The sequence below is a fragment of the Pseudorasbora parva genome, chromosome 20 (assembly GCF_024679245.1).
Source record: "Pseudorasbora parva isolate DD20220531a chromosome 20, ASM2467924v1, whole genome shotgun sequence".
NCBI classification, from domain to species: domain Eukaryota; kingdom Metazoa; phylum Chordata; class Actinopteri; order Cypriniformes; family Gobionidae; genus Pseudorasbora; species Pseudorasbora parva.
Window position 1 is genome coordinate 17,932,476 of NC_090191.1, and position 19,756 is coordinate 17,952,231.

The following is a 19,756-nucleotide window of genomic DNA, read 5'->3' on the forward strand; positions in this document are numbered from 1 at the left end:
TGTTTCATCAGTAGGTCAAGGAAGACATTTTTTGACAAAATAATAAAAACAATTCTGGCCCTGAATCCCATGAACTTGAACGTTCTATGCATATAAATAGATTCCTTGTGATGCAGTGTAAATAGTCTTTGAACTTGAACATTCTATATCTAATGTAGACTTCCTGTTGTTTCATCAGTAGGTCAAGGAAGACATTTTTTGACAAAAAAAAAAAAAATTCTGACCCTAGATTCCATGAACTTGAAATTTCTATATATATATATAAATAGATTCCTTCTGATGTTTTATTAGTTCTTCAAGGATGACCCTTTGAACTTATTTTTGGCCAATGAGTCTTTGAACTTGACCCTTCTTTACAGACTTATGACTTTCTGTTGTTTTCTTCAGTAGATCAAGGATGACATTTTTTGATTAAACAAAAAAAAAATTTTTGGCTCCGGATTCCATGAACTTGAACTTTCTATATATATAAATAGATTCCTTCTGATGCAGTGGTTCAAGGAGGACCTATTGAACTTATTTTTGGCCACTGAGTTTTTGAGCTTGAACCTTCTTTACAGACTTATGACTTTCTGTTGTTTTCTTCAGTAGATCAAGGATGAGATTTTTTTGACCAAAAAAAGATTCTGACCCTGAATCCCATGAACTTGAACGTTCTATGCGTATAAATAGATTCCTTCTGATGCAGTTGTTCAAAGATGACCTTTTGAACTTATTTGTGGCCAAATAAACTTTGAACTTGAACATTCTATACCTAATGTAACCTTTATGACTACCTGTTGTTTCATCAGTAGATCAAGGATGAGAGTTTTTGACAAAAAAAAGATTCTGACCCTGAATCCCATGAACTTGATCTTTCTATGCATATAAATAGATTCCTTCTGATGTTTTATTAGTTCTTCAAGGATGGCTCTTTGAACTTATTTTTGGCCAATGAGTCTATGAACTTATACCTTCTTTACAGACTTGTAACTTTCTGTTGTTTTCTTCAGTGGATCAAGGATGAGATTTTTTTGACCAAAAAAAAGGTTCTGACCCTGAATCCCTTGAACTTGAACGTTCTATGCATATAAATAGATTCCTTCTCATGCAGTGTTTAAAAGATGACCTTTTGAACTTATTTGTGGCCAAATAGTCTTTGAACTTGAACATTCTATACCTAATGTAGACTACCTGTTGTTTCATCAGTAGGTCAAGGAAGACATTTTTTGACAAAATAATAAAAAAATTCTGACCCTAGATTCCATGAACTTGAAATTTCTATACATATAAATAGATTCCTTCTGATATTTTATTAGTTCTTCAAGGATGACCCTTTGAACTTATTTTTGGCCAATGAGTCTTTGAACTTGAACCTTCTTTACAGACTTATGCCTTTCTGTTGTTTTCTTCATTGGATCAAGGATGAGATTTTTTGACCAAAAAAAAGATTCTCACCCTGAATCCCTTGAACTTGAACGTTCTATGCATATAAATAGATTCCTTCTGATGCAGTGGTTCAAAGATGACCTTTTGAACTTATTTGTGGCCAAATAATCTTTCGACTTGAACATTTTTTACAGACTTTATGACTACCTGTTGTTTCATCAGTAGATCAAGGAAGACATTTTTTGACAAAAACAAAACAAAAATTCCGACTCTGGATCTCACGAAATTGAACTTTCTATGCATATAAATAGATTCCTTCTGATGTTTTATTAGTTCTTCAAGGATGGCCCTTTGAATTTATTTTTGGCCAATGAGTCTTTGAATTTGAACCTTCTTTACAGACTTATGACTTTCTGTTGTTTTCTTCAGTGGATCAAGGATGAGATTTTTTGACCAAAAAAAAGATTCTCACCCTGACTCTCATGAACTTGAACGTTCTATGCATATAAATAGATGCCTTCTGATGCAGTGGTTCAAAGATGACCTTTTGAACTTATTTGTGGCCAAAAATAGTCTTTGAACTTGAACATTCTATACCTTATGTAACCTTTATGACTACCTGTTGTTTCATCAGTAGATCAAGGATGAGATTTTTTGACAAAAAAAAAAAAAAAAGATTCCGACCCTGGATCCCATGAAATTGAACTTTCTATGAATATAAATAGATTACTACTGATATTTTGTTAGTTCTTCGATGATGACCCTTTGAACTTATTTTTGGCCAATGAGTCTTTGAACTTGAACCTTCTTTACAGACTTGTAACTTTCTGTTGTTTTCTTCAGTGGATCAAGGATGTGATTTTTTTGACCAAAAAAAAAGGATTCTGACCCTGAATCCCATGAACTTGAACGTTCTATGCATATAAATAGATTCCTTCTGATGCAGTGGTTCAAGGATGACCTTTTGAACTTATTTGTGGCCAAATAGTCTTTGAACTTGAACATTCTATACGGACTTTATGACTACCTGTTGTTTCATCAGTAGGTAAAGGAAGACATTTTTTGATAAAATATTTTAAGAAAATTCTGACCCTAGATTCCATGAACTTGAAATTCCTATACATATAAATAGATTCCTTCTGATGTTTTATTAGTTCTTCAAGGGTGACCCTTTGATTTTTTTTTTGGCCAATGAGTCTTTGAACTTGAACCTTCTTTACAGACTTGTGACTTTCTGTTGTTTTCTTCAGTGGATCAAGGATGAGATTCTTTTGACCAAAAAAAAAGCTTCTGACCCTGAATCCCGTGAACTTGAACGTTCTATGCATATACAGAGATTCCTTCTGATGCAGTGGTTCAAAGATGACCTTTTGAACTTATTTGTGGCCAAATAGACTTTGAACTTGAACATTCTATACCTAATGTAGACTACCTGTTGTTTCATCAGTAGGTCAAGGAAGACATTTTTTGACAAAATAATAAAAAAATTCTGACCCTAGATTCCATGAACTTGAAATTTCTATACATATAAATAGATTCCTTCTGATGTTTTATTAGTTCTTCAAGGATGACCCTTTGAACTTATTTTTGGCCACTGAGTCTTTGAAATTGAACCTTCTTTTCAGACTTATGACTTTCAGTTGTTTTCTTCAGTGGATTAGGAATGAGATTTTTTGACTAAAAAAAAGATTCTCACCCTGAATCCCATGAACTTGAACGTTCTATGCATATAAAAAGATTCCTTCTGATGCAGTGGTTTAAAGATGACCTTTTGAACTTATTTGTGGCCAATGAGTCTTTGAACTTGAACCTTCTTTACAGACCAAAAATAGATTTCTGATCAACAGAAAGTTCAAGTTCATGGGATCCGGGGTCAGAAAATATTTTTTTTATCAAAAAATGTCATCCTTGCTCTACTGATGAAACAACTGAAAATCATAAGTCTGTATAGAAGATTCAAGTTCAAAGACTATTTGGCCACAAATAAGTTAAAAAGGTCATCCTTAAAGCACTAATGAAGCATCAGAAGGAATCTATTTATATTTAAGGAAAGTTCAAGTTCATGGAATCCAGGGCAGAACATTTTTCCAAAAGTCATATTTGAACTTGGGATGAAACACCAAAAGGAATATATTAGTATATATAGAAAGTTCAAGTTCAAAGACTATGTGGCCACAAATAAGTTCAAAAGTTCATCCTTGAAGAACTAATAAAACATCAGAAGGAATCTATGTATATGAATAGAAAATTCAATTTCATGGAATCCAGGGACAGAATTTTTTTTCCAAAAGTCATATTTGAACTTGGGATGAAACATCAAAATGAATATATTAGTATATATAGAAAGTTCAAGTTCAAAGACTATTTGGCCAAGAATAAAATCAAAAGTTCACCCTTGAAGAACTAATAAAACATCAGAATAAATCTATTTATATGTATAGAAAGTTCAAGTTCATGGAACCTAGGGGCAGAAAAAAATGTTCAAAAAGTTATATTTGAACTTCTGATAAAAAATCAGAAAGCCTATACGTGTAAATTTAAATTTAAAGTTTAAAGACTCTTTTTCCAAAAATATATTCAAAAAGCCATGCTTGAACTAAAGATGAAACAGAAGAATGAATCTATATGTATACATAGAAAGTTCAAGTTCATGGGATCCGGAGTAGGAAATTAAATTTTTTGTCAAAAAATGTCATCCTTGTTCTACTGATGAAACAACTGAAAGTCATAAGTCTGGATAGAAGATTCAAGTTCAAAGACTATTTGGCCACAAATAAGTTAAAAAGGTCATCCTTAAAGCACTAATGAAGCATCTGAAGGAATCTATTTATATCTATGGAAAGTTCAAGTTCATGGAATCCAGGGCAGAACATTTTTCCAAAAGTCATATTTGAACTTGGGATGAAACATCAGAAGGAATATATTAGTATATAGAAAGTTCAAGTTCAAAGACTATTTGGCCAAGAATTAGATCAAAAGGTCACCCTTAAAGCACTGATAAAGCATCAGAAGGAATCTATGTATATGCATAGAAAATTCAATTTCATGGAATCCAGGGACAGAATTTTTTTTCCAAAAGTCATATTTGAACTTGGGATGAAACATCAAAAGGAATATATTAGTATATATAGAAAGTTCAAGTTCAAAGACTATTTGGCCAAGAATAACATCAAAAGTTCATCCTTGAAGAACTAATAAAACATCAGAATAAATCTATTTATATGTATAGAAAGTTCAAGTTCATGGAATCTAGGGGCAGAAAAAAATGTTCAAAAAGTTAAATTTGAAGTTTTGATATAATATCGGAAAGCCTATACATATAAATTTACATTTAAAGTTTAAAGACTCTTTTTTCCAAAAATACATTCAAAAAGCCACGCTTGACCTGAAGATGAAACAGAAGAAGGAATCTATATGTATGCATAGAAAGTTCAAGTTCATGGGATCCAGAGTCAGAATTTTTTTTTTTTTTTTTGTCAAAAAATGTCATCCTTGCTCTACTGATGAAACAACTGAAAGTCATAAATCCCTTTAGAAAGTTCAAGTTCAAAGACTATTTTGCCACAAATAAGTTAAAACGGTCATCCTTAAAGCACTGATGAAGCTTCAGAAGGAATCTATTTATTCGTATAGATAGTTCAAGTTCATGGAATCTAGGGGCAGATTTTTTTTTCCAAAAAGTCGTATTTTAACTTCTGATAAAAAATCGGAAAGCCTATCCGTGTAAATTTAAATTTAAAGATTAAAGACTCTTTGTCCAAAAATACATTCAATGAGCCATGCTTGAACTAAAGATGAAAGAGAAGAATGAATCTATATGTATGCATAGAAAGTTCAAGTTCATGGGATCCAGAGTCAGAATTTTTTTTTTTTTTTTTGTCAAAAAATGTCATCCTTGCTCTACTGATGAAACAACTGAAAGTCATAAATCCCTTTAGAAAGTTCAAGTTCAAAGACTATTTTGCCACAAATAAGTTAAAACGGTCATCCTTAAAGCACTGATGAAGCTTCAGAAGGAATCTATTTATTCGTATAGATAGTTCAAGTTCATGGAATCTAGGGGCAGATTTTTTTTCTCCAAAAAGTCGTATTTTAACTTCTGATAAAAAATCGGAAAGCCTATCCGTGTAAATTTAAATTTAAAGATTAAAGACTCTTTGTCCAAAAATACATTCAATGAGCCATGCTTGAACTAAAGATGAAAGAGAAGAATGAATCTATATGTATGCATAGAAGGTTCAAGTTCATGGGATCCGGAGTCAGAAAATCATTTTTTTGTCAAAAAATGTCAACCTTGCCCTACTGATGAAACAACTGAAAGTCATAAGTCTGTGTAGAAGATTCAAGTTCAAAGACTATTTGGCCATAAATAAGTTAAAAATGTCATCCTTAAAGCACTGTTGAAGCATCAGAAGGAATCTATTTATATCTATGGAAAGTTCAAGTTCATGGAATCCAGGGCAGAACATTTTTCCAAAAGTTATATTTGAACTTGGGATGAAACACCAAAAGGAATATATTAGTATATATAGAAAGTTCAAGTTCAAAGACTATTTGGCCAAGAACAAAATCAAAAGTTCATCCTTGAAGAACTAATAAAACATTAGAAGGAATATATTTATATGTATAGAAAGTTCAAGTTCATGGAATTTAGTATGGCAATCCTCTCTGGGCACACCCGTTCTTGTCTGATCTCGGAAGTTCAGCAGGGTCTCAGGGACTCCTGGTTAGAACTTGCGTTGGAAGCCTCCATTTATCATTTGTCATCGAAGTTCAAAAGCACTTATCTATTTAATGCAGTACGCATTCTTGTAAAACCAGCTTTTGAATGCATTGAAAACCCACTGAAGAAATCTTCAGTGCTCATCATTGCGCAGAGAATTATTATATGCAATGCAATGCAAAAGCGCTAACCATCTTCAATGCACAAATTCTGTGCAATGCTATAGCGCTAATATATTCATTGCGCAGCGATTTTGTTACGTGCAGTCCAATGCAAAAAAAATCAATGCACAACTCTCTATTGCACTTATCTATTTAATGCACAGTAATCTCTTATATTCAATGCAATGCAGAAGCGCTAATATCTTCAATGCACGACGGAGTTCTATGCAATGCAAAAGCACAATGGGTTTTTGTATGCATGAATGCAAGTCTTCAATGCACGAGTTTTTTCGTATGCAATGCAAAAGCACTAATCTTTTCATCACACCCTGAATTCTCATATGCAATGCAATGCAAAGCACTATCTCTTCGATACACAGAAAGTTTCTGCATGCCATGTAATGCAAAAGCATTAATCTCCTCAGTGCACAAGTTTATTTCTTATGCAATGCAAAAGCACTAATGTTTTCATTACACTCTAATTCTAATATGCACTGCAATGCAAAGCGCTAATATCTTCATTGCGCAACGAGTTATTTTATGCAATGCAAAGCAAAAGCACTATCTCGTCGATGCACAACAAGTTTTTGGATGCAATGCAATGCAAAAGCAATAATCTCCAGTGCACAGGTTTTTTCGCATGCAATGCAATGTAAAAACACTCATTTTTTCAATGCACAAAGGGTTTTTGTATGCATGAATGCAAGTCTTTAATGCACGAGTTTTTTCGTTCGCAATGCAAAAGCACTACTCTTTTCATTTTACCCTGAATTCTCATATGCAATACAATGCAAAAGCACTATCTCTTCGATGCACAGCAAGTTTTTGCATGCTATGTAATGCAAAAGCATTAATCTCCTCAGTGCACAAGTTTTTTTCGTATGCAATGCAAAAGTACTATCCCCCACTGCAGAAGTTTTTTCGCATGCAATGCAATGCAAAAGTACTCATTTTTTCAATGCACAAAGAGTTTTTGTATGCATGCATGCAAGTCTTCAATGCACGAGTTTTTTCTTATGCAATGCAAAAGCACTAATGTTTTCATTACACCCTGAATTCTAATATGCAATGCAAAACCGCTAATATTTTCAATGCGCAACGAGTTATTTTATGCAATGCAATGCAAAAGCAATCATCTCCAGCGCACAGGTTTTTTCGCATGCAATGCAATGTAAAAGCGCTCATTTTTTCAATGCACAAATGGTTTTTGTATGCATGAATGCAAGTCTTCAATGCACGAGTTTTTTCGTATGCAATGCAAAAGCACTACTCTTTTCATTATACCCTGAATTCTCATATGCAATACAATGCAAAAGCACTATCTCTTCGATGCACAGCAAGTTTTGGCATGCTATGTAATGCAAAAGCATTAATCTCCTCAGTGAACAAGTTTTTTTCGTATATCTCCTCAGTGCACAACTTTTTTTCGTATGCAATGCAATGCAAAAGCACTCATTTTTTCAATGCACGAGTTTTTTCGTATGCAATGCAAAAGCACTAATCTTTTCATTACACACTGAATTCTCATATGCAATGCAATGCAAAAGCGCTAATATCTTCAATGCGCAACGAGTTATTTTATGCAATGCAATGCAAAATCACTATCTCATCGATGCAAAGCAAGTTTTTGCATGCTATGTAATGCAAAAGCATTAATCTCCTCAGTGCACAAGTTTTTTTCGTATGCAATGAAAAGGCACTAATGTTTTCATTACACCCTGAATTCTAATATGCAATGCAATGCAAAAGCGCTAATATCTTCAATGCGCAACGAGTTATTTTATGCAATGCAAAGCAAAAGCAATAATCTCCAGTGCACAGGTTTTTTCGCATGCAATGCAATGTAAAAACACTCATTTTTTCAATGCACAAAGGGTTTTTGTATGCATGAATGCAATTCTTCAATGCACGAGTTTTTTCTTATGCAATGCAAAAGCGCTAATATCTTCAATGCGCAACGAGTTATTTTATGCAATGCAATGCAAAATCACTATCTCATCGATGCACAGCAAGTTTTTGCATGCTATGTAATGCAAAAGCATTAATCTCCTCAGTGCACAAGTTTTTTTCGTATGCAATGAAAAGGCACTAATGTTTTCTTACACCCTGAATTCTTATATGCAATGCCAAAGCAAATGCACTATCTCTTCGATGCACCGCAAGTTTTTGCATGCTATGTAATGCAAAAGCATTAATCTTCTCAGAGTGCACAAGTTTTTTCATATGCATGACGAGTTCAATGCAATGCAAAAGCTCTAATCTCCCCAGTGCACAAGTTTTTTCGCATGCAATGCAATGCAAAAGCACTAATCTCTTCATTGCACAAGTTTTTTCGTATGCATTGCAAATCTCTAATCTCTTAATGCACAGTGAGATCTTATATACAATGTAATGCAAGGTAAAGTTTTTTGTATTGCATGCATGCAAAAGATTTCAAGCCGCAAATTTTTTGGTATGCAATGCAATGCAATGCAATGCAAAAGCGCTAAAATCTTCAATGCACGACGAGTTCTATGTAATGCAAAAGCATTAATCTTCTCAGTGCACAATAATCTCTTATTTGCAATGCAACGCAGAAGCGCTAATATCTTCAATGCACGACGGAGTTCTATGCAATCCAAAGCACAATGGGTTTTTGTATGCATGAATGCAAGTCTTCAATGCACGAGTTTTTTCGTATGCAATGCAAAAGCACTAATCTTTTCATTACACCCTGAATTCTCATATGCAATGCAATGCAAAGCACTATCTCTTCGATACACAGAAAGTTTCTGCATGCCATGTAATGCAAAAGCATTAATCTCCTCAGTGCACAAGTTTTTTTCGTATGCAATTCAAAAGTACTAAACTCCCACTGCACGAGTTTTTTCGTATGCAATGCAAAAGCACTGATCTTTTCATTACACCCTGAATTCTCATATGCAATGCAATGCAAAAGCGCTAATATCTTCAATGCGCAACGAATTATTTTATGCATTGAAAAGCAAAAGCACAGCAAGTTTTTGCATGCTATGTAATAAAAAAGCATTAATCTCCTCATGCACACGTTTTTTCGTATGCAATTCAAAAGCACTCATTTTTTCAATGCACAAAGGGTTTTTGTATGCATGCACGCAACTCTTCAATGCACGAGTTTTTCCTTATGCAATGCAAAAGCACTAATGTTTTCATTACACCCTGAATTCTAATATGCATTGCAAAGCAAAAGCACATCAAGTTTTTGCATGCTATGTAATGCAAAACATGAATCTCCTCAGTGCACAGTTTTATCGTATGCAATGCAATGCAAAAGCGCTAAAATTTCTTGAATGCATGACGAGTTCAATGCAATGCAAAAGCTCTAATCTCCGTGCAATGACGCGACTAACGCGACATGGCGCAACGAGTTCTTTGTGCAATGCAATGAAAAAGTACTTATTTCTTCAATGCGCGACGAGTTCTTATTTCAGTGCAATGCAAATTCTCTGATTTCTTCAATGCATGTCGTTCTATACATATAAAAAGATTCCTTGTGATGCAGTGGTTCAAAGATGACCTTTTGAACTTATTGTGGCCAAATAGTCATTGAACTTGAACATAAACCTAATGTAGACTACCTGTTGTTTCATCAGTAGGTCAAGGAACAAATTTTTTGACCAAAAAAAAAAAAAAAAAATCCGGCCCTGGATCTCATGAAATTGAAATTTCTATACATATAAATAGATTCCTTCTGATATTTTATTAGTTCTTAAAGGATGACCCTTTGAACTTATTTTTGGCCAATGAGTCTTTGAACTTGAACCTTCTTTACAGACTTATGACTTTCTGTTGTTTTCTTCAGTGGATCAAGGATGAGATTTTTTGACCAAAAAAAAGGTTCTGACCCTGAATCCCATGAACTTGAACGTTCTATGCATATAAATAGATTCCTTCTGATGCAGTGGTTCAAGAATGACCTTTTAAACTTATTTGTCGCCAAATAGTCTTTGAACTTGATTATTCTATACAGACTATGACTACCTGTTATTTCATCAGTAGGTAAAGGAAGACATTTTTTGACAAAAAAAAAAAAAAAAACGACCCTAGATTCCATGAACTTTAAATTTCTATACAAATAAATAGATTCCTTCTGATGTTTTATTAGTTCTTCAAAGATGACCCTTTGAACTTATTTTTGGCCAATGAGTCTTTGAACTTGAACCTTCTTTACAGACTTATGACTCCTTGAACTTGAACAGTGGTTCAAAGGATGAGATTTTTTTGGGCAAAAAAAAGGTTCTGACCCTGAATCCCATGAACTTGAACGTTCTATACATATAAAAAGATTCCTTGTGATGCAGTGGTTCAAAGATGACCTTTTGAACTTATTGTTGCCAAATAGTCATTGAACTTGAACATTCTATACCTAATGTAGACTACCTGTTGTTTCATCAGTAGGTCAAGGAAGACATTTTTTGACAAAATAATAAAAAAATTCTGACCCTAGATTCCATGAACTTGAAATTTCTATACATATAAATAGATTCCTTCTGATATTTGATTAGTTCTTCAAGGATGACCCTTTGAACTTATTTTTGGCCAATGAGACTTTGAACTTGAACCTTCTTTACAGACTTATGACTTTCTGTTGTTTTCTTCAGTGGATCAAGGATGAGATTTTTTGACCAAAAAAAAGATTCTCACCCTGAATCCCATGAACTTGAACGTTCTATGCATATAAATAGATTCCTTCTGATGCAGTTGTTCAAAGATGACCTTTTGAACTTATTTGTGGCCAAATAGTCTTTCAACTTGAACATTTTTTACAGACTTTATGACTACCTGTTGTTTCATCAGTAGATCAAGGAAGACATTTTTTGACAAAAAAAAAAAAAAAAAAATTCCGACCGTGGATCTCATGAAATTAAACTTTCTATGCATATAAATAGATTCCTTCTGATGTTTTATTAGTTCTTCAAGGATGACCCTTTGAACTTATTTTTTGGCCAATGAGTCTTTGAAATTGAACCTTCTTTACAGACTTATGACTCTTTGAACTTGAACAATGGTTCAAAGGATGAGATTTTTTTGACCAAAAAAGGTTCTGACCCTGAACTTGAACGTTCTATGCATATAAAAAGATTCCTTGTGATGCAGTGGTTCAAAGATGACCTTTTGAAGTTATTGTGGCCAAATAGTCTTTGAACTTGAACATTCTATACCTAATGTAGACTACCTGTTGTTTCATCAGTAGATCAAGGAACAAATTTTTTGACCAAAAAAAAAAAAAAAATCCGACCCTGGATCTCATGAAATTGAACTTTCTATGCATATAAATAGATTCCTTCTGATAGTTTTTTAGTTCTTCAAGGATGGCCCTTTGAATTTAATTTTGGCCAATGAGTCTTTGAACTTGAACCTTCTTTACAGACTTGTGACTTTCTGCTGTTTTCTTCAGTGGATCAAGGATGAGATTTTTTTGACCAAAAAAAAGATTCTCACCCTGAATCCCATGAACTTGAACGTTCTATGCAAATAAATAGATTCCCTCTGATTGCAGTGGTTCAAAGATGACCTTTTGAACTTATTTGTGGCCAAATAGTCTTTCAACTTGAACATTTTTTACAGACTTTATGACTACCTGTTGTTTCATCAGTAGATCAAGGAAGACATTTTTTGACAAAAAAAAAAAAAAAAAATCCGACCCTGGATCTCATGAAATTGAACTTTCTATGCTTATAAATAGATTCCTTCTGATGTTTTAGTTCTTCAAGGATGGCCCTTTGAATTTATTTTTGGCCAATGAGTCTTTGAACTTGAACCTTCTTTACAGACTTATGACTCTTTGAACTTGAACAATGGTTCAAAGGATGAGATTTTTTTTACCAAAAAAAGGTTCTGACCCTGAACTTGAACGTTCTATGCATATAAATAGATTCCTTCTCATGCAGTGTTTAAAAGATGACCTTTTGAACTTATTTGTGGCCAAATAGTCTTTGAACTTGAACATTCTATACCTAATGTAGACTACCTGTTGTTTCATCAGAAAGTCAAGGAAGACATTTTTTGACAAAATAATAAAAAAATTCTGACCCTAGATTCCATGAACTTGAAATTTCTATACATATAAATAGATTCCTTCTGATATTTTATTACCTCTTCAAGGATGACCCTTTGAACTTATTTTTGGCCAATGAGTCTTTGAACTTGAACCTCCTTTACAGACTTATGCCTTTCTGTTGTTTTCTTCATTGGATCAAGGATGAGATTTTTTGACCAAAAAAAAGATTCTCACCCTGAATCCCATGAACTTGAACGTTCTATGCATATAAATAGATTCCTTCTGATGCAGTGGTTCAAGAATGACCTTTTCAACTTATTTGTGGCCAAATAGTCTTTGAACTTGATTATTCTATACAGACTTTATGACTTCCTGTTATTTCATCAGTAGGTAAAGGAAGACATTTTTTGACAAAAAAAAAAAAAAACCGACCCTAGATTCCATGAACTTTAAATTTCATAAATAAATAAATAGATTCCTTCTGATGTTTTATTAGTTCTTCAAAGATGACCCTTTGAACTTATTTTTGGCCAATGAGTCTTTGAACTTGAACCTTCTTTACAGACTTATGACTCTTTGAACTTGAACAGTGGTTCAAAGGATGAGATTTTTTTGGGCAAAAAAAAGGTTCTGACCCTGAATCCCATGAACTTGAACGTTCTATACATATAAAACGATTCCTTGTGATGCAGTGGTTCAAAGATGACCTTTTGAACTTATTTTGGCCAAATAGTCATTGACCTTGAACATTCTATACCTAATGAGACTACCTGTTGTTTCATCAGTAGGTCAAGGAAGACATTTTTTGACAAAATAATAAAAAAATTCTGACCCTAGATTCCATGAACTTGATATTTCTATACATATAAATAGATTCCTTGTGATATTTTATTAGTTCTTCAAGGATGACCCTTTGAACTTATTTTTGGCCAATGAGTCTTTGAACTTGAACCTTCTTTACAGACTTATGCCTTTCTGTTGTTTTCTTCAATGGATCAAGGATGAGATTTTTTGACCAAAAAAAAGATTCTCACCCTGAATCCCATGAACTTGAACGTTCTATGCATATAAATAGATTCCTTCTGATGCAGTGGTTCAAAGATGACCTTTTGAACTTATTTGTGGCACAATACTCTTTCAACTTGAACATTATATACAGACTTTATGACTACCTGTTTTTTCATCAGTAGGTAAAGGAAGATATTTTTGCCAAAAAAAAAAAAAAAAAAAAAAAAAAAAAGATTCCCTGGATCTCATGAAATTGAACTTTCTATGCATATAAATAGATTCCTTCTGATGTTTTATTAGTTCTTCAAGGATGACCCTTTGAACTTATTTTTTGGCCAATGAGTCTTTGAAATGGAACCTTCTTTACAGACTTATGCCTTTCTGTTGTTTTCTTCAGTGGATCAAGGATGAGATTTTTTGACCAAAAAAAAGGTTCTGACCCTGAATCCCATTAACTTGAACGTTCTATGCATATAAATAGATTCCTTCTCATGCAGTGGTTCAAAGATGACCTTTTGAACTTATTTGTGGCCAAATAGTCATTGAACTTGAACATTCTATACCTAATGTAGACTACCTGTTGTTTCATCAGTAGGTCAAGGAAGACATTTTTTGACAAAATAATAAAAAAATTCTGACCCTAGATTCCATGAACTTGAAATTTCTATACATATAAATAGATTCCTTGTGATATTTGATTAGTTCTTCAAGGATGACCCTTTGAACTTATTTTTGGCCAATGAGACTTTGAACTTGAACCTTCTTTACAGACTTATGCCTTTCTGTTGTTTTCTTCAGTGGATCAAGGATGAGATTTTTTGACCAAAAATAAGATTCTGACCCTGAATCCCTTGAACTTGAACGTTCTATGCATATAAATAGATTCCTTCTCATGCAGTGGTTCAAAGATGACCTTTTGAACTTATTTGTGGCCAAATAGTCTTTCAACTTGAACATTCTATATAGACTTTATGACTACCTGTTGTTTCATCAGTAGATCAAGGAACAAATTTTTTGACCAAAAAAAAAAAAAAAATTCCGACCCTGGATCTCATGAAATTGAACTTTCTATGCATATAAATAGATTCCTTCTGATGTTTTATTAGTTCTTCAAGGATGGCCCTTTGAATTTATTTTTGGCCAATGAGTCTTTGAACTTGAACCTTTTTTACAGACTTGTGACTTTCTGTTGTTTTCTTCAGTGGATCAAGGATGAGATTTTTTTGACCAAAAAAAAGGTTCTGACCCTGAATCCCTTGAACTTGAACGTTCTATGCATATAAATAGATTCCTTCTCATGCAGTGGTTCAAAGATGACCTTTTTAACTTATTTGTGGCCAAATAGTCTTTGAACTTGAACGTTCTATACCTAATGTAGACTACCTGTTGTTTCATCAGTAGATCAAGGAACGTCTCGGTTACGTATGTAACCCTCGTTCCCTGAGGAGGGAACGGAGACGTAACGTCAGTGACTGACGAATGGGGGTTTCGCTTAGAAGCCTGTCATCTCCGAGACTAGAAAGCGCCCAATGGCAGTGCCAATGCCATGGGCATGCGAGATTTGCATGCGTAACTCCGCCTACCCACGTGGGTATATAAGGAAGTAGCTGGCATCATCGCATTATGTTTTACCTGCTGAGGAGCCAAGTTGAACTCCGTTCCAGCGGTACAGCGGATGTGGCAACGGGACGTTACGTCTCCGTTCCCTCCTCAGGGAACGAGGGTTACATACGTAACCGAGACGTTCCCTTTCGTTCAGTCACTCCGACGTAACGTCAGTGACTGACGAATGGGGGTCCCAATGCAATAACGCCACTCGGCTGTCTTCCAGTGCCCTGCGCAAGCGTGAGAACCCTGATGCAAGTTAGGACGGTCAAAGGCCTCTACTTAACGCAGGAATACCAAGGTACACTGGGAGGCATATTCCAGGAGGAGATATGCGCCAAGATGCCTACCCGTAGGGAGGACTTAGGGATACACGTATGACCCCGGGGGGCTGCATACGGAAGATCACTGGGGTACCAGCCGAAGGTGGATTTTTAACCCCAGGAGGTGGCAAGGTTGCCAAGGGAATACACCCGCTCAGGGAGGCTTACGGTGGAAATACACATGTGGGGGTCGCCGGAGGGGAACCATGCACATGGGGCACCTGGCCGGACACGAGTGTCTGGGCTAAGGGCAGACTTACTGGCGTCGGCGTCATCAGTGCTGGAGGAGCTCAGGGCTCTCGGGGAACTCACCTGAGAAGAATATCGCACGTATCCAGTCCGTGGAGTGGAATGGCGAGCAAGCGAAGACACCTGAGCCAATCCATTACCGGCCACTTGTAGAGGCGAGTACATAGTCGGATACAGGCTCCACTCGGAGGTTATAAAACCTGGCGAATGTGTTTGGTGTCGCCCAGCCTGCAGCTCTGCAGATGTCTGTCAGCGGAGCGCCATGTGCTAAAGCCCAAGAGGAGGCCACACTCCGGGTGGAATGGGCCCTGACCCCAAGGGGACATGGGCGTCCCTGCTGCTGGTAAGCCAAAACAATGGTGTCCACTATCCAGTGAGACAGCCTTTGCTTTGAGAGAGCCTTCCCTTTCAGCTTCCCACCATAACAGACAAAGAGCTGGTCTGAGGTCCTGAAACACTGCGTCCTGTCTACGTAAGCGCGAAGGGCGCGTACTGGACAGAGCAGTGCCAAGGCTGGGTCTGCCTCCTCCAAAGGCAGCGCTTGCAGGTTCACCACCTGGTCTCTGAACGGAGTGGTGGGAACCTTGGGCACATATCCAGGCCGGGGTCTCAGGATCACGTGAGAGTCGGCCGGCCCGAATTCCAGGCACGCTTCGTCAACCGAAAATGCCTGCAGGTCCCCTACCCTCTTGATGGAGGCCAGTGCGGTCAGGAGCGCTGTCTTCATAGACAAGAACTTAACATCTACTGACCGCAAAGGCTCAAATGGGGCCCTCTGCAGAGCACTTAGAACTACTGAGAGGTCCCAAGAGGGTACGAGAGGAGCGCGAGGAGGATGTAGTCTCCTCGCACCCCTCAGGAACCTGATGACCAGGTCGTGCTTACTTACCGTTTTCCCGTCCAGGAGGTCATGGTAGGCGGCGATAGCGGCCACATAAACCTTCAGGGTGGATGGAGACAGCCTTCGATCCAACCCTTCCTGGAGGAAAGAGAGCACAGACCCGATCGGGCATTTCCAGGGGTCTTCTTGGCGAGAAGAGCACCAATTGACGAAGAGGTTCCACTTCAACGCATAGGCCTGCCTCGTGGACTCGGCCCGAGCGGAAGTGATGGTAGCCACCACCGGAGGTGGTAGGGTACTCAAACCTGCCGCGTCCCGTCCAGGAGCCACACGTGGAGGTTCCAAAGATCGGGACGCGGGTGCCACAGGGTGCCCCGTCTCTGAGAGAGTAGGTCTTGTCTCAGAGGAATTGGCCAGGGAGGGGCTGTCGCAAGGAGCACTAGTTCTGGGAACCAGGTCCGGCCGTGCCAGAACGGGGCGACCAAAATGACCTGCTCCTTGTCCTCCCTGACCTTGCACAGAACACGTGCAAGAAGGCTCACTGGGGGAAACGCATACTTGCGTAGGCCCTGCGGCCAGCTGTGCGCCAGTGCATCCGTGCCGAGCGTGCCCTCGGTCAGGGAATAGTACAGGCTGCAGTGGGACGAGTCGTGGGAGGCAAACAGATCTACCTGTGCGTCCCCGAACTGATCCCAAATCAGCTGGACCGACTGGGGATGGAGTCTCCACTCCCCAGGGATTGGCTGAACCCGTGAGAGCTCGTCGGCTGCACGGTTCAGGATCCCCGGGATATGGACAGCACGAAGGGACCTCAGGCGCTTCTGACTCCATAAAACGAGATGGCGGGCGAGTTGAGACATGCGGCGGGAGCGTAGACCGCCCTGGTGGTTGATGTACGCTACTACGGCCGTGTTGTCCGATCTGACTAGTACGTGTTGACCCTTCAGCAACGCTCGGAAGCGGTGCAGGGCGAACCGTACTGCCAGCAACTCGAGGCAATTGATATGCAGGCGGCTCTGGCTCTCTGACCAAGAGCCGGCGGCTGCATGTCCATTGCACATGGCACCCCAACCCGTGGTGGACGCATCTGTTGACACAACAACATGCCGGGAAACTCGTTCTAAGGGCACTCCTGCCCGTAGAAAACTGAGGTTCGACCACTGGGTGAGTGTCTGTCTGCAGGCCTGAGTCACTGGGACCCGGAGCGTGCCAGACCGCCATGCCCATCTCGGGACTCGATCGCGAAGCCAGTGCTGAAGCGGTCTCATATGAAGCAATCCGAGCGGCGTTACCGCGGCTGCAGATGCCATATGCCCCAGGAGCCTCTGAAATAGTTTCAGTGGAACCGCACGCTTGCTCTCTATCTGCCTGAGGCAAGTCAGCAGCGACTGCGCGCGCAAGCCGGTAAGCTGCGCGCACATGGCGACCGAGTCGATCTCCATACCGAGAAAAGAGATCCTCTGCACGGGGCAGAGTTTGCTCTTCTCCCAGTTGACCCGAAGGCCCAAACGAGCTAAATGGTGGAGAACCAGGTCTCTGTGTTCGCACACCCGGTCCCGAGAGTGGCCCAGTATGAGCCAGTCGTCGAGATAGTTCAGGATGCGAACCCCTTGTTGCCGGAGTGGCGCAAGGGCTGCCTCGACAATCTTCGTGAAGACGCGAGGGGACAGAGCTAGCCCGAATGGTAGTACAGCATACTGATATGCCCGCCCTTCGAACGCAAACCGTAGGAACGGTCTGTGTCGCGGAAGGATGGACACATGGAAGTACGCGTCCTTCAGGTCGATCGCTGCAAACCAATCGCATGGACGAACGCATTCGAAAAGGCGTTTCGCAGTCAACATCCTGAACGGAAGCCTGTAAAGGGATCGGTTCAGGACGCGAAGGTCCAGGATCGGTCGTAACCCACCGGATTTCTTCGGTACAATGAAGTAAGGGCTGTAGAAGCCGGACTTCATCTCGGCTGGAGGGACGAGCTCGACCGCACCCTTCGCCAGTAGGGTTGCGATCTCCGCACGCATGACTGGGGCATTGGACCCCACCACGGTGTACCGGACACCCCGGAAGCGGGGAGGAGCTCGCGCGAACTGAATCGCGTAGCCGAGCCGGATGGTCCGTGCGACCCAGCGGGACAGTCCCGGCAGCTGTAGCCACGCTCCCAGGGAGTGTACCAACGGGGTCATGCGGAGCACCGGCGTACCCTCGGTGGGGCAGCGAGGCAGCGTTACCGGCCCGGACTCGGGTGGCGTAGCGGCCCGGTGTCGGGGCGGCGGTAACAGCTGCGCCCTGACAGAGGAGACCAGGGAAGGACTCGCGTTCCACTGGGGTCTGCTCTGAGAGGGGGCTGGCGACAGAGAGGGACGAGAGCGGCGTGGCCCGGGGGCGGCGCACACTGCCGTCACCGGTCTCTGTGTGCTCAGAGATGGGTATGTCAGTTCTTTCTTTAACCACATTAGGGTGCTGCCACCCCGGGGGGCGGCAGCGGAACGAAAGATTCTCCCCCGGCCCTCCACCGGGGGAAGGAGCGGCCCTGCTGCCGTCTCCTGGAAAGAACTGCCCATCTCTGAGCTGTCCGCGTCAGGAGCGCCGCTTGGCCTGGCGTTTAGCGGGCCGCGGGGCTGGCGCGGACTGGGGCGGCTTCTTGCGGCGCGCTCCGCGGCGCGGCCCGGGTGAAGGCTGCTGCTGTGGCCGCGCGGGAGCGGGGGGGACCGCAGGAGGCCGCCCTCGGCGGCGAGGCAGCTGAGGCGACTGTGCCGGCGGCGCTTGGGGTGCAGCAGCGGGCCGCCGGGGCAGTATATGCTTAATAGCCTCAGTCTGCTTCTGGGCGGCCGAGAACTGTTGGGCGAAGCTCTCGACCGCACCGCCGAATAGCCCAGCCTGGGATATGGGGGCGTCGAGGAAACGAGTCCGCTCGGCGTCCCGCATATCGGCCAGGTTGAGCCATAGATGTCTCTCCTGGACCACGCAAGTGGACATCACCCGGCCCAGGGAGCGTGCGGTAACCTTCGTCGCCCGGAGAGCGAGGTCGGTCGCGGCACGCAGCTCATCTCTGAGCCCTGGGTCGGCTCCACCCTCGTGCATGTCGCACAGCAACTTGGCCTGGTAGGCCTGGAGGGTTGCCATGGCATGCAGCGAAGCGGCAGCCTGCCCCGCAGCTCTGTAGGTCTTCGACACCATTGAAGATGTGAATCTACAGGCCTTGGAGGGGTGCTTAGGGTCGCCACGCCAGGAGGAGGCGCTCTGGGGACACAGTTGCATCGCCACAGAACGCTCCACCGGGGGGACCCCAGTGTACCCTCTAGCCGCCGCCCCATCGAGGGCGGAGAAGGCGGAAGAGGTTGCCAAACGCTCGCGAGAAGACACGGGGGCCCTCCACGAGTGCGCAACCTCCTCATGCACTTCCGGGAAGAAAGGTATTGGGGGCACGGCAGGACGGCTGTCCTGTCGTGGCGCACCCAA